General features: G+C 41.3%; 1 protein-coding gene and 1 long non-coding RNA gene across 2 annotated transcripts in view; both read left to right on the top strand.

Annotated features, from left to right (window-relative positions):
* Positions 1 to 22,577, top strand: part of LOC117517096 (gamma-aminobutyric acid receptor subunit beta-2) — a 204,106-nt gene that overhangs the window by 31,273 nt on the left and 150,256 nt on the right. The gene's annotated exons all lie outside the window — the stretch shown is intronic.
* Positions 1,477 to 21,150, top strand: LOC117517097. Its single transcript, XR_004562649.1, has 3 exons — positions 1,477 to 1,586; positions 13,956 to 13,965; positions 21,139 to 21,150. It is a non-coding gene; the product is annotated as an uncharacterized LOC117517097 (long non-coding RNA).

The following is a 22,577-nucleotide window of genomic DNA, read 5'->3' as shown; positions in this document are numbered from 1 at the left end:
TTGCATAATTCCCGTACTGTCAATGTTCCATTTGACTGTCATCCAACTTCGTCCAACCTCCCAAGTCTGACATATTGCACAAACATTCATTGATACAGTATATTCCTATGGACGTAGACTTTACAGTTTCTACGGTGTTGCTATCTAGTTTTGAATCAATGCCACTTTAGTTGTTGCTTTGTTTCAGTTTTTGCAGCATTATTTAGTTAAATACTGTGCTTAAACAGATTCAATTTAGAGAGCAAGAAACGTACATACAGTGTATATACCAGTAAAAGGATGGTTGCAGTGGACTTTCTGTCAGAATGTATGAAATCGCACTATATCGAGTGTGATTTGTCAAGTTTTGTCCATTTTCTTTCACATCACAACAACAACATCTCCACAACAGTGTTGGAATCACATTGACCCCACATCCACAGTATCTACCTACTATTTTGGCTGAAACTGAACTGGCTGAGTTCCACTGTAATTTATTACTGCTCTTTCACTTTGTACTAGCAGAGATTTGACATATTTAGACATAAAAGTTTTCACTGTAGTTTTTTTTTTGTCGTGATGTCTTCTCCTCCATGATGGTTGCATACTAATGAGACTGTAGAAAAGTGTGAAGATTCACACTAAAACACATTTGAACTGTGGAGAAAAACAAAAATGAATGTGCTAACCTTAATTAAAGTGTGTGAAGTTATGAAGACACATCAACACGTATTCCCTTTTGTAAAATTAACTGTCACATTGCCCAAACAGGTTCTGCATTGTTTTTAGTAGTCTTATGATGTTAATCTAAAGAAATGTAGATTTACTGACACGAGGGTTCTCATGCAGCCTCTAAAACCTAGAAAACCTATCAGTTAGGAGAGCAGTTTTCCACTCATAGAAATTACCTAGTAATTGATCAAAAATCTATATATTAAAAGCAAAGTGGTCTCTGTGTATATGCGTAACTTTGATCACTGAGAAAATGGAGAGAGATGACATTTACTGTTTGGTATGTTTGTTTTTTGGCTCAAGGATGAATGCTGTGAAAACGGAAAGTTGATAGGACTAATGTTTTTGGAGAAATTTGGGATATTAGGTGACAACAGTGAACAATGACTGTTGATATCACCATTAATTAGTCCCTGGTAACCAGAAAAGCTCTGAACAAAGGAAATATTTCAATCTAACATCAACTAAATGTGCCAAATAATAAACATAGTTATTCACAAAAAATTTCTCATTTTAATTTCCTGCACTTCCAGTTAAAATCATGATAGAAACTTTGCATAATTTATTACCACTCTTGAAAAATGTCAGCTACCTATTTTATAAACACTACCCAATCTAGAACCCATGGATCCCCACAGGCAATGTGCTAGTAACCAAATATCCTGGAAGTAATCTATTCTGGTCCTTAGTCGCTAGCACTGTTGCATCACAGCGGGAAGGTCCCAGTTTTGCCTCATCTTTTCTGTGTAGATTTTGCCTGTTTTTCCCATGTTAGAGTGGGTTCCCTCTGGGTGCTTCAGCTTCCTCCCACTTCCAAAGACATGCAGGTTAGGGGAATTGTTGACTCTAAATTCATGGTAGGGGTGAATGAGAGTGTAAATAATTTGAGATTGTGTCAGCCCAGTAAAAGACTGGTGACCTGTCAAGGGTGTGTCCCACCTGGATATGCTCTAGACCCCTAGCACTTAACTGGAATAGGCATGTTTATAAAAAGGATGAAAAACCTATTCCAGAAATTTTAAATTTTATTTTAGCCCCTCACTTAGAGCACTCCCACAAACACACAGTCATATCTAAAGCATGCAAGGTCAAATGGATCATTTAAGATATTTTGTTGAATGCTAATTTCTGTTTGCATGTTCATGGTAAGCCACTTTGTTATATGTCAGTAGCTAGCAGACAGATGAAGTGATATTTAAGTGATAATTAAGTTTTTTTTATTAAATGTATGTATTTGTAAATAACTGAATAAACTAAACCACCAGATATTTTGGCTGACTTAATGGTCGTACAACATGCCAGTGAGCTGGTAGCACAAGTTAAATTCAGCCTTCTCAACTTAAAGTCTCCAGTCTAGGCTGTTGAGTGGTCAAAGGCTCGATCAAGTCCTGCCAAAATGTGAATCAGCTGCAAATTATGAATTGCAAAACGTGAAAAGTGAGTAAAATATCTCCCAAAACGTGAACGCACATCTCGAAAAATGTGAATTTCTTCATGATTTGATGCATGTGCATGTTTGTGGAGCCAATGGCGTGTAGCTGCCATCTGTGGGATGATAACAGAATGCCTCTCATTTTCATTGCATCACGGGGCTTTGCTCCACCCCTCGACTCGAACAATCCTTGTGGTATCTTTTCTGAAGTTCACGCAGTATGGCACTCTATGGTGCATCTGTGTGGAGTCGATGGTTCTCACAAACTGAGTGACTGTGCAAGAACGAAAAGTGCGAGGAAAGCCACCAAGATACCCAGACAACCCAGAAGAAGGTACAGTCTTCTGTGGCTGTGATCGAAGAAATTGTGCATAGTTTGTGTTTTGCAGTTTCTAACACCACCAGTAATACAGCTTCAGCTCCAGTTAAGGTAATCAGAAAATGCTGATTTCATGGCATCTTATCCAGAGGATTGTGATCATCTGGGTAAATGGACTGCATTTATATAGCACTTTTCCATCTGCATCAGATGCTCAAAGTGCATTACAATTATGCCTCATATTCACCCATTGACACAAACACTCACACACCGATGTCAGGGTGCTGCCATGCAAGGTAGTCACACCTGAAGCCCAACGCAAAATTTTCAAGGTCAAAGTCCAGTTAGAAGTAGCTTTTCATAAGCTAAATGTGATCAAATGTCAGGAGTATGTATTTAGTTCATGCACTTGAATCTTTTTTTTTTTTTTTTGTGGTGTCATCTGTATTTTTTTTCCCCCTCACGCTTTTCTGGTTTCTGAATTCTTTTTCACATAATTTTCACAATTTGTGCTATGCACAATTTGTCATTGCTTTTTGGCACTTTGTTAGCCATGCAATTTTGCATGATGTTGGTAAATCCATAACAGAACAAGAGCAATCAGAGATTTCTGACGTCCACCAATCCAGATCTGGATCACCTCCAAAATTTAATGGGTTCTTCCTTAGCCTATTATCCATCTGTGGTGAAACCTTTGTCAAAATCTGTGCAGTAGTTTTGACGTAATCCTGCTAACAGACAGACGTACAGACAGACAGACAAATAAATGTAGGTGATTTTATTACGTCCTTGGCGGATGTAAAAATGAGAGTGATTGAGATATAATGCAAATGGGCTTTTCAATATTAAATTTAAATGTCCACAAAGTCCACAATCCGGTTCAAACTTTGCCTGGCAATAGTGCCTGTCTGCACTTCATTTTCAAATATGAGAGTGATTGGGGCACGTTTGATTAAGATATAATGTAAAATAAACATTAATTGGGGATTTCAACATTAAATGTAAGGGCCCCTTCACACATAGTGCGAATTTGGTGGAATGACGGTGAAACAGTTTGAATTAGAGCACCACAAAACATCGCGCCAACGGGCAGGCGTCCACGATCCCAGTGCGATGGTTCGTGTATCCGACGGTGTCTTTCGAGCAGGAACACAGTGCCAGCACCTGCAGCAGCGACACCACATTGTGCTGCTGATGTTGAGGAAAATAAAATAAAAAACAGCCGTATAATTAGTGAATATCACTGGGTTGATATAAATACATAAAAGGGGACACAATACCAGCAGAACAGAACCCTGCAGTTAAATAACCCTGGTTAAATTATTAAAAAAAAAAAAAAAATCTCACTCATAGGATTTGAACCCACACACTCTGATTACCAGATGGAAACTTTGCCACTGCACCACAATCACTGTCTCATAATAGGAGACCAAATGACATTTGGTACAGTGTATTTCTGCTGATATGTGACTGAAAGTGGCATATTTGTTGTACTGTTGGCCTGTCATATGGTCCTGCAGCACGCCGCTCACTGTCCTGTCAGACAGATGTGACGTTCAGATCGCCTGCTGCATGTCCACATGAACTAGCTCAAACAACCTGTCAATGTGCCCATCACAAAAGCAATATATGTTTTTATGTATTTCGATGTGAGGACAGCGTGTCCTCAAAACACAGTGCTTGTTCTGTAGCTTTGATGTCCAGGACCAGAGTTGTCAACAGCTGTCACGCCCCGTCCATTCAGTGCACAGACCAAGGTGTCACTCTGTGATCAGATGAGAGGCGCCTCGCCGGCGGGGAGGTGCGTGAACCACATGCATGCACATATTGGGGGGGGGGGGTGTGACACACACACCCATGTGTTGTGGTGGGAGCCGACACTCTGGCACGCCACGTGTACTTGGCAACTCCACAGTCGTGGGGCACTTAGACAGATTTCACATCCAGCTCGACAGTGACAGTGAACAATCCTTCTCTTACTGACCCCATGATCATGTTCCTTACTCTTTTTGTTTCATGGCTAAATTCATACAAATTTGACAGTGTTGTGCGGACGTATGGTGCGTTACTTGTTTTAAAAATGTAATTGATGCTAAATTGTTTAGTATTCTTGCTTACTACATTTCTGTGCAGAAATTGTTTGTCTGCGCTGACAACCACACTTGCTCCTGGTCCATCATTAATTCAGCATCCATGAACCACGGCATGCACATCTATGAGATATATCATAGTCAGAACGGAGTTGCTTTTTGGATTGATCTGGTGCATAAAATTTCAGTATGTTTGAATTTGATTATGCTCATAATTTGGTAAGTTCCAAGATGATAGCATTTATTGCTTCTGAGTTAATGGGTTAACAGTGTGGAGGGTATGGACTCAGACAATCAATCAGTCTACCTACCTATGAAACTATCAAGTCCCTGCATTTCATAGGGAACATTCTAGGCTTTTCCTAAGCCTAAGGGCCCCTTCACACATAACACAAAATTGGGTGAAAGAAGCAGAAACCGGCCAAATATACGCAAACAAAAAACAAAATGGGGAACCGCAAAACATGGTCAACACACAGTCGGACAGGGTGTGCACAATACTGTGGTGCCGGTTTCGTGCATGCTTGTGTTCGCGAACACAGTGCGAGCACGTGGAAAGTCACGCACACAGCAGTGGAGCAAAAAAAAAAAAAAAATACAAAACCAACCACAATTTATAATACTTAAGTGCTATTATAAAGAGCGGACTTCACCTCTGCCAAGACATACACCAGGAAGTACTGAAATGACATGGATTACTGTTTGGACGATGACACACTCCACAAGCCATTTCTGTGTGTGTAGGGGTGGGGAGGGTTCGGAACAGTAACACCCATGTGTGTTGCTTGGTAACACCACGCTTGTGTTGTACATCGACAATTTTCACAGACAGCATGAATGTGGTCATCTGCACTCTACTCTTGTGCCGGGAGCATGAATAGCCCTGTCTTTTCTAAGTGCCCAGTGAGCAGTGTTGGATGTGCGTATGTGGCACCTGGAATTCGGCTGACACCTGCAGAGAGAGGGGTCAAATGGGCACTCACAGGGTGTGTGTGAATGGCTGTGGCAACAGCTGTACGAGGCGTTTGACGCGGCTCTGATTTTTCACGAGTGGCATGCAATTCCTCTTTTGTGCACCAGTCGGCTTCAATCATGTTATGTGTGAAGGGGACCTAAGAATAGAAATATTTTCAGCATTCTTATATCTCTATATGATGACATCTGCTTCACAAATAGAGTGGCAGACACCACCATTGTACAAACACACAATGGAATAAAATTATTAACATGTAAAATTCAGATTATTATGAATGCTGCAGATTGCAGACAGTGGTTATTGTACAGTTAGCAAGACAACTCTAAATTTCAAAGGAAGTAAAGCATGTAATCAATTCCCAAGGATGAAGCAGCTCACTAGTTAGGCATGTGATTCACTGCTCCCTGTGACAGTGAATGATGGGGTGGATGTCAGAGAACAACCTGTCCCCTGCAGCTGCAGGCCGATGTTTTAAACAGCAGCATCTTGTTTTCTTTTCAGCGGGCTGAGCATGCAGAATCAACAACATACTGCTAGCTTACTACGGGGCAGAAATAACACACCTGTTCAATCGAATTTCAATTTTTCCTGCCACTCTGCTACAAGGCGACGGCGGCGGTGGGGGGGGGGGGGGGGGGGGGGGGGGGTCTGAAAGATTTACAATTTTAAACACCTTAGCCACCAGCTGGACCATCATGTCAAGATGCACATCTCGGTTTAGAGATCATACTTGTGTGTTTATGTTGCAAGTCAAACTCAACTGTTCAAATGTTTGCTTGAGTTTACTGTAATAAATAAACTACTGTTTACAGTTTCTGGAGTTGGTCGAAATATTAGGTGTGGTCAGACACAGAGCTGCTGCACTGGTATTGTTCATCACTAGAAAGTGTGTCAATCAGGTTTCTTTGTAGCCACCAACTCCACCGAGTTTTTCTGATTGTTTTAATTTTGCATGTTTTAATATTAATTTAACCTTTATTTAACCAGGTTAGTCCCTTTGAGATCGAGAATAGGGATGAGCGAGTACACCACTATCTGTATCTGTTCAACCATCTAAATTGTCTGTATCTGTACTCGGGGGGCTAAACTGGAAGTGGGCGTAGTTTAACCAGAAATGGGTGGGGCTTAAATCAATACATTATTTTAAGCCTGAAATTGATATCAGAGTAGAGTCGCTGTTCCTTTGCGTTGAAAGGATCCAGCTGAGGTGGTTCGGGCATCTGGTAAGGATGCCTCCTGGCATACTGATACTCGTCTGAAACAAGTATCCGGCTCAACCCTAATCGAGACCTCTTTTGCAAGGGAGACCTGGACAATTATAAAGTTTCCAATTCACCTAACCAGTGTGTCTTTAAATGTGGGAGGAAACCAGAGCACCCAGAGGAAACCCATGGAAAGACGCGTAGGTAAAACATGCAAACTGAACACAGAAAGGCCACAGGTGGGAATCAAACCCATGAACTTCTTGCTGTGAGGTAACAGTGCTAACCACTAAGCCACTGTGCTGCCCATGTCTTTGGATGCGGGTGGAAGCCAGAGCACCCGGAGAGAACCCACACAAACATGAGGAGAACATGCAAACTACACAGGTGGAAATCGATCCTATGACCCTCTCACTGTCAGGCAGCAGTGCTAACGACTTATCCATAAAAATAAAATACACGGGCACGTGCAGGCATACTTTGACATATATTGTACAAAACAATGCAGTCTTCTTTGACTCTCCATACTTTTGGAAAATAAATAAATAAAAGGTAGCTCACTTTGAAATAAATAAAATGTATAACGGAAGCTTAATGAATCTGAAAAGTCAGCCAGGTTTTATTTTTTGCTGCAACAAAAGTTAATTTTAGTTTGTTGATGCTTTTTTCTCCCCCGTCCTCAGTTACATATTACACATGAACATAAAACACAACTGCATTAGCTCAACATCTAAAATGAATACCTTTGGAAAATAACAGCATATTAAGGGGTATATGTGTGATTTTTTTTTTTATTCAATACATTCATATTTAGTCATATTTTAATGTCATTTTAAGGAATTATTTTGTTTGTGATGATGCTTAATGCAAAATTTGAATTCAGTGTTGTCTTGTGAATTTGGCTTTATTAATGCAGGTGGCCTTTGCTTGTAACGTGTGCATGTCGTACACACACATGGTGTAAATGGTCCGATACCCCCTGTACCACACCGGTAGTGAAAGTGGACTCTGACTTCAGGAGCACTCTGTACAACGTGATGACGGTTGGATTATCACATGGGATTTAATTTTTGTGTGGTTATTTGCATCACACAGCAGCCTGGTGAGAGGTTTTTCACCACAGGCTGTGATTTGGTTCCTGTGCACTCTGTGCTGTCCTGGTTCCGTGCTGGAGGTGAGTTTCATGTTTAATAATGTTGTCACGGTCTGGGATACAGTTCCACGTCAAACCTCCTACAGAGTTTAGATGATCAGGTAATAATATGTATATTACAGCGGTGAGATCCATTCAGCTTTGTGCCTGAGGTGCGCTGTGATGCATTACTTCGCATGAGACCACGGAGAGGCACAGCGGCATACGGTACTTTCGGTTTGATTGTGCGCTGTTCATATTCACTGTATATGATGAATGTGTGCCAGATACATGTTATTACATATCAACATTTCCTTTGCCCTTCCTGGCCGGGGTCCAGTGGAGGTTTACATCCCACAACACGTTGGCAGGCTTTGCTGTGACCGATCGAACTCAGAGTTCAATCAACCGCGATCAGATCATTTCAGATCCTTTTATGATGCTGTCAGAATATGTAGACTGTGATCAGATGATGCAAAAACCACATATCGACCGCCATCAGATGTGTGTTCCATCTCGATGGTGCCAAGAGTGTTTTGAACATGCTGAGCGAATGGGACCAAATATGTAGATGCTCACAGACTGTCATCTGTTAGTCTTTGGACTGCAAGTCAGTATTTCCCGACTGTGGTTGAAGGTGTTATTGTGACGCAATTCAGCCTCAATCGATGTATGTGTGATGGGGGGGGGGGGGTATAAGGATTGTTTTATGCTGGTTCCTGTAATGCTATTATTAAAGTTGTGCAGATAAGTGATTGTGGTATTAAAATGCAGAGAAGCAATATTTGGCACCATAAATGTAAACTGCACCTCATATCATGACTCATATCAGTGGTTCCTTGCTGCTGTGGGTGGCTATAAATAAAAATTTGTGTCACAGGGGCACACTGTTTTACTGTTTTGTATTTGTATGATATGTAAAGTGTAGTCCACAATTATAAGACAATCCCATATTTTTCAGAAAGATTTCAAGTAAAAAAAACAAAAAAAACAAAGAGCTTTATATGTAGGGCAGTTCATTATGCTCTACCTCTGATCAGTATAATGGACAGCAAATCTTAATAAGCTTGCATTTGTTCATCTTTGCCAATGTTGCAGGAATCTCTGAAAGAAGAATTAGATATTTGTCAAAATGCTCAGTAAGAAAACAGCTTATCTTAATTAAAAATTGTGGTCCTAATGTCTGCCATATGTGAAGGGAAATTATTAACTCTGGTCCATTTCAGCCTGTGATGTGAACACATTCTCATAGAACAGGTTCTCATGACTGTGGATCATCATTCGCCTTAATTTAGCTAGTTATTTAGCCAAGTGGCAGGGAGTCGGCACTGTACCCAGAACGCCTCTCTTTAGTTATTCAGGGCATGCGGCAAGGCAGCAGTGGGTTAAGAATTGTCAAGAATGCACACAGAGTGTAATGAGGTCAGCTAAATGCCAAATGCCTTCAAACCAAGGAGCCAGTCTCTGCAAACTTGAAACATTAAATTTTGCTGATAATTTCTTGGTAATTTGTGCTGAATGGAGGACACTTCTTTCTTTTTCCTCTTCTCTCCACATGTCACTGTAAATGTGTGGCACTGAAGGGGATAAAGCATGGTTTGTGTCATAAAGTGCATTTAATTCATATTTTATATTATATATATATTACAATAGCCAAGTGACCTGTGTGTGTGTGTGTGTGTGTGTGTGTGTGTGTGTGTGTGTGTGTGTGTGTGTGTGTGTGTGTGTGTGTGTGTGTGTGTGTGTGTGTGTGTGTGTGTGTGTGTGTGTGTGTGGCTTTGATCAGGCAAAAACCAGGGAGAGCTGACATTTACCATTTGGTATGTTTATGTATTTTGGGTGAAGGATGAATGGTGTGAAAACAAAAAGTTGATAGGACAAATATATTTGGAGAAATTACCAATTTTAGCTAAACAGTAAACAATGGACATTGTGCTGCAATGCACTATGGGAGTTCAGGGTTTTGAGGTTTTAAATGCTGTTACTGTGGTTCACATTAGTTTAACAGTGTTGTTAGTGTTATTGATTTATTGTGTTTTTGTAGCTCAATTGGTTTAGTCAGTTTACTTAAGTGTTGTGTTGCTCTTACCATGAGTGAGTTAACTCTCATGTTGGTACCATGACTGAAATGTATAGTGTTTATAATGTCTTCTGCCACTGTCTTTGTTTTTAAAGTTAAAAGTGCATGCGTGCAACTTTGATCACAGAGAAACTGTAGAGCAGGGGTGCCCTAGTTCGGTCCTCAAGATCTACCTTCCTGACACTCTTAGTTGTCTCCCTGTTCCAAGTGAAAACACTTTTTCTTTTGTGGTCCAATGAAAAATCAAATGACAAAATAGAAGTAAAAATATAATAATAATAATAGTGTGTATATGATAATCTATAAATACATTAAGACAGTAAATTAACATTAAACAATTACATAACTAACAGGAAATAAAAGGGTTGAGTTCTTCTAAAAACTGTTGAGGTCTAAGGTTCTAAAAAACATTCTGGACTCACACACCATTCAAGCTCATTATACAAGCTTTGCTTAATTTATTACCAGCCTTGAAAAACATTACCCAATCTAGAGCCCATGGATCCCCATGGGCAACACGCTAGTATACTCAACAAAAATATAAACGCAACACTTTTGGTTTTGCTCCCATTTTGTATGAGATGAACTCAAAGATCTAAAACTTTTTCCACATATACAATATTACCATTTCTCTCAAATATTGTTCACAAACCAGTCTGAATCTGTGATAGTGAGCACTTCTCCTTTGTTGAGATAATCCATCCCACCTCACAGGTGTGCCATATCAAGATGCTGATTAGACACCATGATTAGTGCACAGGTGTGCCTTAGACTGCCCACAATAAAAGGCCACTCTGAAAGGTGCAGTTTTATCACACAGCACAATGCCACAGATGTTGCAAGATTTGAGGGAGCGTGCAATTGGCATGCTGACAGCAGGAATGTCAACCAGAACTGTTGCTCGTGTATTGAATGTTCATTTCTCTACCATAAGCCGTCTCCAAAGGCGTTTCAGAGAATTTGGCAGTACATCCAACCAGCCTCACAACCGCAGACCACGTGTAACTACACCAGCCCAGGACCTCCACATCCAGCATGTTCACCTCCAAGATCGTCTGAGACCATCCACTCGGACAGCTACTGGAACAATCGGTTTGCATAACCAAAGAATTTCTGCACAAACTGTCAGAAACTGTCTCAGGGAAGCTCATCTGCATGCTCGTCGTCCTCATCGGGGTCTCGACCTGACTCCAGTTCGTCGTTGTAACCGATTTGAGTGGGCAAATGCTCACATTTGCTGCCGTTTGGCACGTTGGAGAGGTGTTCTCTTCACGGATGATGCGAAGGAGATGTGTTGCACTGCATGAGGCAAATGGTGGTCACACCAGATACTGACTGGGATCCCCCCCAATAAAACAAAACTGCACCTTTCAGAGTGGCCTTTTATTGTGGGCAGTCTAAGGCACACCTGTGCACTAATCATGGTGTCTAATCAGCATCTTGATATGGCACACCTGTGAGGTGGGATGGATTATCTCAGCAAAGGAGAAGTGCTCACTATCACAGATTTAGACTGGTTTGTGCACAGTATTTGAGGGAAATGGTGATATTGTGTATGTGGAAAAAGTTTTAGATCGTTGAGTTAATCTCATACAAAATGGGAGCAAAACCAAAAGTGTTGCGTTTATATTTTTGTTGAGTGTACTTAATATAATGTTTTGCAATTACACATATTGTTTTGTCTATATATGGCAAAATGATTTTGGTTTGCGATATAGTGCTTCGTCCTCTCAGATGTTTATTTGATTCTGCTTGGGGCTGAGTTGGAGAGGTAACACTTATGGCTCCGAGGGACCTATTTTTAGATTATTCATCAGGGTAACATGCTCAGATCGACACACTCAGTATGATATCCTATAAAGTGTCAGCACATTGAGATTGCTTCAGTTCAGCGCATCTACTTGCGCTGACCTGACCGAGGTCCCTGCTGGGCGGGTGCAGGTGTGTGCTCATATGTGAGCGCAGATGGTCGTGTCTGTGCATATCGGTATTTTTTGTGTTCATTACTGTCATTTCTGTCTCTCACATGTATTCAAGTGAGAATAGAAGGGCTTTATCCAGGTTTCTCAAGAGTCCCAGTGCCTTCTTCACGTCAGGTCAGTGAGTATGCCCTGGTGCTGTGCATTGCAGCTTTTCCACTGCACTGCAACACTACTGTTGTCCCTAATTATCAACCATCTGGGGTTCTTCAGGTCAGTTTGGGTCTAAAAGCTTTGGAAGGTGCCACGCATTGCCACTTCTACCACACTATGGAACTGCCTAAGATCCTAACTGGCAATAATCTAGGTTTATTCAGCCTAAAGATAATTCCCATGGTAGCACCACTTAGACCATGTCAACAGTCTCTCTTGATAACCAGGCTGCAACCTCCAGTGTTGAAAAATAAAGCCAAGGCAGAAGTGCCAAGTCTTGCAGTTCCTTGAACGGCCACTTGAGGCTGGCTCCAAAAGTGATTCACTCCCTATACCTACCTCCCTACCCAAGTTAAATGTTTACAGCTGAAGTAAACATGTTTACTGTCTTGAACAGAACAAATGTTGTGGTTTAGCTAGTTTTCCTGCTGACAGTTGTACAGTGATTAAAAAGAAAAAAAGCTATTTCAAGCCACAAATTTATGAATAAGTTGGGGGTCTTGTCACACCTGGGAAGAGCTTATGGAGTCATGGGGTCACTGGACAGAGGTGTTTGGTGATGGTGATATCTTTGTAGGCAAACTACGGTCCAAGTTTTTATGGTGCTGGTGCTCCCTGTCTTGCTGTATGGTTGTGAGACTTGGAGTAACCATTAACATAAAGGAACAACTGGATGTCTTTGGTAGTAGATGTCCTCGAAGGATCCTACTGCTGGAATGACTTTGTATCAAATGAGCGGTTACTAAGAGAAACTAAGATTTGAGCATCACTCATATTGTTAGAGAGCATCAGCTCTGACATTTTGGCCATGTTGCCGTTTTCTCTGTGCATGATCCAGCACGATGGTCCCTGAGTGTTGAGCGCAATGAGTAGTGGAGGAATGTCAGGGGAATGTCCATGTTTCACCTGACTGCAGGAGATAGATTACTTTAGAGACGTGGGAATGGACAGTTTGTCTGCCGGGGTGATTGCCGTCCAGGACATAAGGCAGTTCTGTGGTGTTGTGGTTGTGGCAGAGTGCAGCACTAGCACATGCTGCCAGACTTGAATTGACTAGTTATCACGTTGCATGACACCTGTGTGCTGGAGCCAGTGACTGGCTAGTGTTGGCATCAAGGTAGTATGGACTGTTGCAGTTTCTGAGTATTTTATAGCAATACTTGAGATAATCTGGCTTGCTGTGCAGTTAATTGTACTATGGACCATCAAAGAAGTCAGTCTGCCAGTATTCCTGTTGAGTGATATCGTTGTTGTTTTTTTTTAATTTATATGTTAGCACTGTTAGCACAAAGATAGCAAGAATTAGCAGGTAGCTTTCTGACATTAGGTCCACTGATGGTATAAAATTTACCAAGATAGTATGCCAGTCATATGTTTTAATACCTGTACCCAACCACTGCCACGTCCACAAAAAACCCAAACATATTAATCGAACATTGAAACCAAAGCTACCCTGTTAGTGTTAGCTTAGCTTGCTAGGTAACTGCATGTTTAGGTTTGTCTTGTCCAGGTCATTCTTGTCTTAAGCCACGTCCGTTAGTCACGCTGCACTAACAAAGGCCACTGAAGCTCAAACGAAACAAGAAATCTGGACTTACTGTACGTTAGCATTGTTTAACTGTCATCCAGCTTCATTCCTGTAGCTGCCACTTCGTCACAATTTTCAAAGTGTTCAAAAATGTGAACGAATCCCAACGACAACCTCAACTTGTCTGTATTTTGTTTTGCTTTCTGTCTTGAGGGTTTCTCATCATTTGCGTAGTTCCCGTAACGTTGGCGTTCCATTCGAGTGTCATGTAACTTCGTCCAGCCTCCCATGTCCAACATCTTGCACGAACACTGATGATATTTGAATGGATCAATAACTAAAGTGATGACGAGCTGAATGTGAGTCATCCATGTGTGGGACGAAAAGCAACATTTTCATACAGAAACAAAATAGTACAGCACTTAACTGTAAGAATCGTTGAAATCCGGTTACAAGCACCAAAATTTGACTGTATATACCTTTTGGTACATATTGTACAAAAATAACTTTAGCCATTTGAATTTTCAATAGGGGCCAAGTAGGGGTCAATTGAAGAATTGCACAGGGTCAAAATAATAATAAAAAAATGTTCCAGTCATATTGAAAGTGATACCACATTATGTATCTAATGACAGTGATTCCAAAAGGTATAGTTTGGACTATCTATAACTGAATGTTCTGGAGTTATGGGGTAAAAACAGCAAGAATGGTGACAAAGGTCAGTTTCAGTTTGTACAGGGGTCAAAAGTTAAAGTTGCTCCAGTTTTGGTAAAACGTGGTGCAAATTATTGGTTGAACTAATAGGATTAACAAATGGAATAGTTGTGACTGTGCTGAATGTTTGGTCTCCAAAGTAAAGGTCAAACAATGTCGACGTCCATTGGATTATATGACATGTGACATATGTTACCCCCTAACATGATAACTAAGCACGTGACACCGGTGGGAAATACACATGTGGAACAAGAGGTGAAGCTCTTAACAGACAGAATATTTTACGTCCACTAATGATTCAGCTGAACGGTGCTGTTTTTTTTTTTTTCTCCCTTGTTTCAGAAGTCATAACTGGCAACTGTCTTCTAGTGTTAGCGGAGGTTAGCCTGTACACTCACCATCATGCTGATAATCATCCAAGTACATTTGTTTAATGAAGTTGCTGTAAATGAAGAAATTCATCAAAATATCAACATAAATTGCGAAGGTGTTTTGCTTTTTTCATCATCCATCCACCTCAAGTTCCAAGCGCTGTTTTCTAAGTGAGGCGGAAAGAATTGTACGTGACACCTGATTGGCTGATTACTCGGATGGTATGAAAAATATTACCCGTCCGGGAAAAGGGTGTATTGCTATTTATTCTTTAGTGTTTTATCCAAGCATATAGGCGTATCATTTATAGGTATATGATAATGTGTTTTATCACAGGTTGTCAAAATACAAGAGATGATAATAGATAAACAGAAGACACAGAGGGTATATATTGGTTTTCACAAGTACACTGAGAGCTGATAATGGGATAGTTTGCAGGAGGGCTGGAGACACACCTGGTAGTACCAACTCCTGGATACACCTATTGGACGTTTTTTCTTCTGATATGCAAATTCAGGATATTGGCCAAGTCCTGATCCCACAGATTTTTTTTAATCGATAATTCCAATACAGAGCCCTGGAAGTGTCATCACAAAAAGTTTTGCACGTTTTATTATATTGTGCGCACGTTTTGAGCATCGTTTGAGTAAAACAAAGGCACGATCTACTTAAACGTGGCCACAATTTGTAAAACGTGCATTTAATATTGTCATGGCACATAAATGTTGGCTATTAGTCAACAAACCAGGAGACAGTGTGATACATTTCTCCATTAGAAATATATCTGGTCAGAGTGTATGTGATACATTTCCCCATTAGAAATGGATCTGGTCAGAGTGTATCATCATGGTTTGGATACACAAGGACATATAGAGAACTCCAGCTGCCCAGCATGGCATCATCTGGAGTTTAAGCATATTAAAAAGGATGCTGAGGGTGAAGCGTCTCCCCGTCGTGAGGATGACAGTTTAGGTCATATTATGGAGTTCATTTTGAACGAAAGGAAAACGTGCACACGTTTTATTAATTCGAGGGCTGAATTAAAGCAAAACGTGCGCACGTTTTATTAATTCGAGGGCTGAATTAAAGCAAAACGTGTGCACGTTTTATTAATTCGAGGGCTGAATTAAAGCAAAACGTGCGCACGTTTTATTAATTCGAGGGCTGAATTAAAGCAAAACGTGCGCACGTTTTATTAATTCGAGGGCTCAATTAAAGCAAAACGTGTGCATGAATTATCACAGCCAGGAAAACATGCACATGTTTTATTAATTTGAGAGCACATTTTATGAATTCGTGGGGTCAATTAAAGGAAAACGTGTGCACAAATTATCATGGCAAGAAAAAAAAAATCACTTTAAGTGACCTCTACCGGGTTCCGTATTCCACTGCAAATGAATTTGAAATTGTAGACTAATATGACACTAGCCATGCATCTTGTCTTTATTACTGTGACTGTATTACAACAGGTCACACACCAACATTGTTTTTCAACTGGTGCAAATTCTAATCCAAAAAAGATTGATATCCTATTAGAGGAAATTTTTATCAAATTCTCAACACAACATTTGTAAAAGATGTAGGATTACTGATAGAGCTACACAAACATGCAGTGCAACATAATTGCAGATATATTAAGATCATATTATCAAGGTTAGGGTTAGGGCATTTTGCCTCTAGGCGCGGTTTTTGTTGGTGAAAACATCGCCAAGCTCAATACAAATACATACAGTTTGGTCACTTTTCAAAGGGGACAGACTCGTCAATAAAGTCAATTTAATGTACAAAAGGTTAATTTCAGGTCATCTTAGTCTATACATCTCACCATTCTAGGCAGTGAAAGCTGTTAGCTGGCTGTTAGAAGCAAGCACCAAAAGCAAACCTTCTGATTTCAAAAGAACAGCATACAGCCTGAGTGACTTTTCATTAAGCGTCCAGTCACAGAAGTACGATTTCTCGCATTCGGATTGGCCGCTTTGCCGAACTGACATGGCGCCAACCTCGAGAATTGTCTTACATCAATTTGTACATGTTCAATAAAGCCCCTCTATCAATCAATCAAAAACAATAGTTACGTTTTAAGAGCGGAAGCTGTGCAAATCAAAGAATAGTTGATCACCCTTTGTGCATTTGCAGGTATTAATGAGAAATTTAACTCCTTAGAATGTTAGCTTTGAATTAGTGGAAGTTAAAAAATTCTCTTGATAGATTAGAATAAATGGTTCGTAGCAGACACAGATTATTCGTTATAATTGTTTTAGCAAGTTTTCAGGGTATCATGCATGTAGTCTGTTATTAACATGATGAAAAGCATAAAAAATTACATTTTTGTAGTATAATATTCATTTACAATTGTCATCATGTGGATTCTCTATGTTGTTTTGACTGCAGCGACTCTCTGGCACGCAAGGGATTATGGGATACATGAAAACCCCGAATGTAGTCCAGTGATGCTGTGCACTGACTTCGGACTTCTACAAAAAAAGACTTTGTGTAGTTCCTTATTCAAGCCAAAAATCATGTCAGCTTTTCATCTGAACAGCTCTTCATGCATCCAGATGGCTTACAGTGGAGTGGATTTTGTGTGTGTGTGTATTACAAGAATTAGCAGTGTCAGTTAGTTCAGTCAGACACACTCAAACACAGTTAGCTCAAACACACACATGCAACTGGGTCAGCGATTGTGCGTATGTGTACTACCAAAAAAGTCTGTGTACATCCTCAGTGCAGTGGAAAAAAAAAAAAAAAAAAAAAATCACATCAGAAATTAGTTCAGCTTTTCATTCTTTGTTCCTGCTAGCAGCCTTCAGACAGCGCAGTGGATTTGTATGTGTTACAAGAATTAGCAGTGTCAGTTAGCTCAATCCAATCATGTCTTGGTGGAGTTGTTGTCCCCCGCACGCACACACATGCAACCTGGTCGGCGCTTGTGTGCACATGTACTAACTCAGTGCAGCAATATATATATATATATATATATATATATATATCACATCAGAAATTAGTCCAGCTTTTCATTCCAACTTCCTGTCAACAGCCTCCAGACAGCGCAGTGGATTTGTTTTGTGTGAGCGCATTGTGTGTGTGTGTGTGTGTGCGCGCTCATACGCGCATGTGTGGACACGTGTGCATGAGCACGTATGGATGTGCGCACAATGCATGTGCATGTGTGTGCGCATGCACGTGCACAAGCAGCACGTGCATGTGCGTGCATGCACAAGAGCATGCGCGAGCACATGTGCACGTGTGTGCATGATGACATGTGTGTATGTGCAGAGTGCAATGGTACCAAACGTATGGAACCAAATTTGCACTCAAAATTGAACCAAACTGCACTCTAAATGCAATGCAACACAAATGGGATGAATTCATCCATGTCATGTGACATACAAAGCACCAATCAAATGACAAGGATCCACTCAGCCGTGATATAAATATCTTTAGTAGTAGATGCCTTCAGAGGATCCTTGGCTACTGCTGGAATGACTTTGTGTCAAATGAGCTGTCACTCTTCTTCTTATTCTCCTTAAGTATCACTTGCATTGTGCTGAAACATCAGCATTGACATTCTGTTAATGTGGCCCATGTCTCTGTATGATCCAGTGGGCAGGAGCATAAGTGTTGGAGACCCCATTGGCTGGAGAAGGACAAGGGGATGTTAACATTTCACTTGGCTGTGCTATATATAGTAGATGATTATTGTCAAGATGTGAGGATGGACCGGTTGTTGTCGACCTGTGCAGCGCTGCACAGCTCCTGCTTCTCCTTTGCTGCATGGATACCAACTGTGTGTTCGGTGGTCACACAGCTTCATGGTGGGGGTGAAACACTAGAATTTTCTCTAAAAGAACATGAAATTTCTACTGGAGTTTGCTAGAAGGCAAAATGAAAAGTCAAGCATTTATTTGAAGTATTTGCTACGACTACTTTTTTGCTCTTTATTTTACGTTGTCTTTTATTTGTTTTATTGCCTGTTGTAATAGTAGAGAAGCTTGAATCTTCTACTGGACTGGGTTGCTTGACGTGAGGACGTTTCGCTTCAAATCACAGAAGCTTCCTCAGTTAAAATTCTTGCTGTGGTAGTCTGACTTCTGTCTTGACTCTTGTAGAGAAGAATAAACCAGAAGCCAACAAAAGCTGGAGTTTTTTAACCTAACCAGACCCCACCTACCGAGAGGCTGACTGCTATAGGCTAGTGACTAAACAATAGCTCTAATTAGCACCTATTGTGCTCTAGTTAGCACTCTCCTAATGACAGGACGGAAGCCTCCCCTGATGGCTCCCTTGACGACTCTCTCCTGATGACGTGAATGTGTTGGGAAGGTGTCGTAGCACGGACCCACAACAGGGGGTGCAAATGAACGGACAATGAGTAAGCCAAAAGGTAACAATTTACTGTTGTGACAATACACAACTAAATGTACAGAAATTGCAAAGTCAATGAACACCAGGTGACGTGTGGGCAGGCTCGAAGATAGAAGACCCCGACGAGAGAGAGACCGCGTCCCACACGGCCTCCACCACCAACGGTCTGAAGAACACCGGAGCCGCCAAGTCCCGAATCCCCAGGTGACCTCTGTCTTCGGCTGTCGACCCTGGTACTGCTGGCAGAAAGCAGAAAAAAGATGAATGAGTGTAAATCCTTACACTTGGTGGTCTACAGTCTGTACACAGTTAGGAGGAGAACCTCCACCTCCGAATCACACACTCGTGCAGCTCCTAGTGTGACCACTTATCTGTAGCGCGGTTGTCGTCGTCACGCTCCACGCCACTTCCCAGATAAGGGTGAACACCACAGGATACCGGCTGCAACAGAAGTTCAGAATCCTACACAACGTGTTAATCAGCAGAGAAAGTACCTCACGGTAGTCGATTTCTCGGCGAGGAGGTGGAGTCACGATCCGGCTTTTAAGATGGTGATGATGATGATGAACGAGTGACAGCTGGTGCAGGGGATGAATGACAGCTGTCACTTCTTCAGGGTCCGGCGCCCTCTCGTGCTTGGAGCCCGCACTCCAAGCAGGGCGCCCTCTGGTGGTGGTGGGCCAGCAGTACCTCCTCTTCAGCGGCCCACATAACAGAATGACTCATTACCATGAACAAAAGACTGAAACTCTGAGTCTTAGGCCATGGGAGGAGGTCTTAAAATATTAACATTTGTTTCACCAAAGCAATCTGTTGATTACATTAATGGCCCCTTCACACGTGCTGTGAAGTTTGGTCGATTACGGCGAAACAGTTTGAAATTAGCGCACCACGAAACCACGCCGACAGGCAAGCGTGCTCGTACCCAGTGCGAGAGTGCGTGCACGCACTGGTGTCTGTTGAGTAGGAACAGTGCCAGGTGCAGCACATGGCACCACTTATGTGCAAGAAATAAAAACTAGCTGGTACGTGTGGAACCACATCACGCCGCTTATGTGGAATAAATAAAAAAAATAAAAACCAGCCAGTACCTGTGGACACACCACATCATGCCACTTATGTGGAATAATAACAACAACAACAACAACAATAATAATAATAATAATAATAAAAAACAACAACACCTGGGACATGAACTCGCGCCTTGCAAAAGCTCTGATTGCCAGTCAGCAACTTTACCACTGAACTACGGAGTCGTTCTTTGAAAACTACCTCATATCAGGAAGGACATGACCACACCATAAAAAACATAGCATTTATCAAGCGAGCAATATAAACATGATCCATCTGTTCATCTGTAGATGACCCATGGTCACTGACATACAGTCATGAAATGACATGAATGAGAAGCAGTGTGCTCTGATTTCCACAACTACTGGTCCGGTGCGTCCAGTCGGCCGCGCGTGTCCTGCCTGACATACATCTTGTGGAACAGAGCTCACGTGGGTGACGTGACAGATGGCCTGCTGTATGTTCTGATCTAATGGTCCATTTCAACCAGGCAGGCTGTCAGTGTCCGCTCTATGTGCGGGCTCCCTGGCTGCAGCTTGCTACCATGGCGATATATGTTTTTATCTATGTCCATGTAAATAAAGCAATCAGACACACACGCCTCACAGTGGACAGTTGGTAGTCCATGTCTGTCCAAACATAGTAGGTGTTGTGTAGCTGGAATGTCCAGAATGACAGATCACCACAGCTGCTTCTGTCAGTTCTCAGCGCACACACCAAAGCCACAGTCGTGTGAAACTTAAGGTGCACTGACATGAGCATGCCTTTGCACACCTGTGTCGACCTGTGTCGTGATGTGTCGTGCTGGCGAGTAAACTCATCTTTAACGGGTGCAGACAGGACGCCAGAGGGTCGCCAGTGCATGCTGTTGTGCACAGAGATTTTTGAAATGTTTAAAAAAATCTTTCACGCACAAATGTCGTGCTATGTGACGCGATCTAATCTCCAACACTGCTGTCGTGTGAAGAGTGCGACTGGCCACACATTTTCTAAGTGCCAAACTAGCGGTGTTAGATATTTGTGCGTGTCACGTGGAATTTGGCCGGCACCTGCCGCAAGAGGGTGCGATGGGTTTGCACAGTGCACACTCTGTCTTTCAGGCGCTTGTGTGCACAAATAGTTGTAGCAACAGGTGTACAAGGTGTTGGAGGCAGGGACATTACAAGGTTTGCACATGATTCCTGTGTGATGCACACTATGTGTGCGCTTCGTCCAAGTTTTGCACTTTGTGTGAAGGGGCCCTTAAGCTGGCCACAATAAGGTACACCTGTGCAATAAACATGCTGTCTAATCACCATCTTGATATGTCACATCTGTGAGGTGGCATGGATTATCTCAGCAAAGGAGAAGTGCTCGCTAACGCCAATTTAGACAGATTTCTGAACAATATCTGAGAGAAATAGGTCTTTTGTGTATATTGAAAATGTTTTCGATCTTTGAGTTCGGCTCATGAAAAAAACAAAAGTGTTGCATTTATATTTTTGCTCACAGTAAGTTGTGAACATGACTATACCATGGAAATAAGGTCTGGAGAGCCACAAATAAACTGACAGTTAAGCAGGAAAAATGTGAATCAGTGAAACACACAACAGTGAGAAAAATTAATCTCAGTCCAAAAATGTCTAATTACAACTGGGAAGATACTGTACTTAAAATCTGTTCCATAATATCTTGATTTAGTTGTTAATTCAGAATTTTGTCAATGAAGGTAAGTAAAACCTGTAAAAAAATGTTGGTGTTCCGGTTGAGGTGAAAAGTGCACAGTTCTGTAAAGAGAAAATAATTTATGTTTTAGCACTGGAAGCAGAACATGGACAAACTGTGAGACTGTGAGATTTAAATACATAAAGAAATAAGATATGTGATGTATGTCACGTTTAATATTTTCACTGTAAAGCTGATTCATCACTTTATTTAGTTCAATAAGTAGAAATAATTTTGCATACATTCTATCCATTTAAAAATTTATGCTTATTGTCAACGCACTAATTCTAACTGATGCCTTGTTCATGATTTGTGCAACCACCGGCTGAGTGGAGTTCAGTCTGCACATCCAGCAAGCCTACTCCTGAGGTTTGCTGTATCACCCATTCCATCTTATGTGGAAGAACCGGAAGATCTGGGCTCACATCAGACCGGCAATAACACAGTGATCCATGTGCATATAATAATAGGGTTTTGCTCTGTGTTTAGTACAGCAGGAGCACAACTTCTATTAAATGTGACCTTAATTATTTGCTTCAGGGAGTTTTCAGGCATTTATCACAGCTGCTGACATCACAAGAAGGCAAAAGCAAATGATACCCTCGACCTACCGAACAACATCAGCCCTCTCCAAAACACATAACTTGATGCATCTCTTGCTTTTGCATGGAGATTAAAAATATTGAATTTTGATCCTGACACTGCAGAAAAATGCTCTCACATTGGATTGTTACTGAAAGTATTGATAA

This window comes from Thalassophryne amazonica, chromosome 9 (assembly GCF_902500255.1).
Source record: "Thalassophryne amazonica chromosome 9, fThaAma1.1, whole genome shotgun sequence".
Lineage (NCBI taxonomy): Eukaryota > Metazoa > Chordata > Actinopteri > Batrachoidiformes > Batrachoididae > Thalassophryne > Thalassophryne amazonica.
This window is presented reverse-complemented; position numbering and strand designations above follow the sequence as displayed.